The 2025-nt window shown below is 49.0% G+C and overlaps 1 protein-coding gene across 1 annotated transcript in view; it reads right to left on the minus strand.

Moving 5' to 3' along the window:
* RCL1 (RNA terminal phosphate cyclase like 1) overlaps window positions 1–1735 on the minus strand; it is an 84986-nt gene extending 83251 nt beyond the window's left edge. The window contains exon 1 of the mRNA XM_082404441.1: window positions 1499–1735. The gene's annotated coding sequence lies outside the window, so the exon portion shown is untranslated. The remainder of the gene's footprint in view (window positions 1–1498) is intronic.
* Window positions 1736–2025: the final 290 nt, after the last annotated feature.

Genomic DNA, 2025 nt, shown 5'->3' on the forward strand with positions numbered 1-2025 from the left:
TTTGAGCTCAGTGTCTTTACCACTGGGGCAAGTTCAAGGGTGAAGAACCAGCCCATACAAATGTGTGTGCATGGCCAAATGACTGTGCTAAGCCCAGCTGCCAGGAGATTTCTCAGTTTGACAGTTACTTATTCATTCCTCATTCATAATCCACAAACTTTAGCAAACCTGCAGTTAGTTGGCATTTTGTGGGGCCTGGTGATGTGACCACAACACTCAGCTTTTCCTCCCCAATGATGGGATGATTCCTCCGCTATTTTGTTTGTTTTCTTTCTAAGCCAAATATCCCCAGGATTTTCTTTCAGGTTTCTTTTGCAGCTAAACCCTCAAATGTTCCCAGCTTTGGAGATTAGAAGGACTCTCTATGCACCTAGTTCTCTAGTGTTTCGTAACTTGTACTTGTCCAGACCTTTTCATTTTTTTGTTAGTTCTGTTTCTTAAGTTCTCTGATCCTTTCATTTATGTTCTTTTTCTTTACTTAATCCCTTCCTCTGTTTTCCATGGGTTATTTTGATGTCTTTTTTCTAACTGTATGAGTTGAATGCTTAATTCATTTATTTTCATTCTTTCTTTCTTAGTAATAAATATGTACGAGCTACTAAATTTCTTTCCAAGTACAGCACTGTCTACCTATTAAATCCCCCCATCCACTCACCCAGCTCAGATTCACTGGGGAGCAAGATTTCCCTTACCACCTCACTCTGAAATAATTTCTATCTTTTAAATTGAAAGCAGTTTTGGGTCACTCATTCGGCAACTTCTGAAGAGGATGGAACTGTTTATTTTCACAGAGCCTTCTCTCTGCCTTAGCACAGTGACCTTCCACAAAGAAACGATAATAATAGTGGATGACTTTAATGTAACATTGAACACTAACCCTGTAGCTGGCATTACACACATTATTTTAACAACTCCATACTAATCTTCCATGCCTATTTTACAGAGGAAATGGGTAGGAAATTTTTGTCTTGTGTTTCTATTCCTGGAACATGACAAACATTCCATGTTAGGGCCTTTTCCCCTTGACTTTGTCCCTCTCCCTCCACCTTCCCATTCAGTGCTAAGAGCAAATGCCATTTCTTCAAAGCTTTACTAACCACCCAATCTAAGACAGCCTCCCTCCACACATTGTATTTTATTTTGTTCATAGTACTATCTCAAATTACCTTGCTCATTTATCTGTTTCCTTGTTATGACCTGCTTCCACCACTAGACTTTCAAATCCAAGGAGCAGGAATTTTACTGAATAAATATTTATGGCATCGATGCAAACAGTGGAGCCTGAGGAGGAGCCAGTACTTTTAGGCTCGGCTCCGTAAAAGCAACAGTTCCTTTTGAATCCGAAAGTGTGATCCTGGGAAGTAAGAGACACCCCTCAACAGACCTGTGACTTAGAGCACCTCACTCATTTTCAACTGGGATTCCTCTTCTGTGAAATGAGGAGGAAGGCCCTTTTGGTTCATTGCCACCCACTGGGAATCTACCTAGACAAACGTACCTTAACGGCCTGCGTGAGAAAGCAAGCGAGCAGGAAGAGTCGCTCAGCAGCAGAGGAGGAAGGGAAGGGAGGGGAGGGAACTGCGGGCTTGGGAGGAGGAGAGGGGGGACCTCTGACGACCCAGGGAGCCGAGGGGCAAGGGTGGTGGCGAGGGGGGGCAGCAAGTGGGAGCCGCGCGGAGGACGGCGCTGGGGTTGGGAGGGGCCCCGGGCGGGCGCGGTCGATCCGCTGGGACTGGACAGGACAGGGCGGGGCACTGACAGGTGCGAGGTGTGGATCTGAGGGAAGTGGGGGCCATTCAGGGGTCACGGAGGAGGGCCCCCAGAGGCGGAGGAAAGCAAAGGCGATGCGGGGGGAGCTGGCGGGTGAGGAGAAGGCGCTGAGGGCCGCAGGCTGTGTGGGGCGGCCGAGGCGCTCGCAAGTGTCGCTGCTGGAGTGCCGAGGGGGCGCGGCTTGCGTGGGCCGGGCGGGGCCAGGCGCGGCGGAGGGGGGGGGGTGTTCCCGGGTCGCGAGGGGCGGGCGCGGCA

This window comes from Balaenoptera borealis, assembly GCF_965194805.1.
Source record: "Balaenoptera borealis genome assembly, chromosome: 8".
NCBI classification, from domain to species: domain Eukaryota; kingdom Metazoa; phylum Chordata; class Mammalia; order Artiodactyla; family Balaenopteridae; genus Balaenoptera; species Balaenoptera borealis.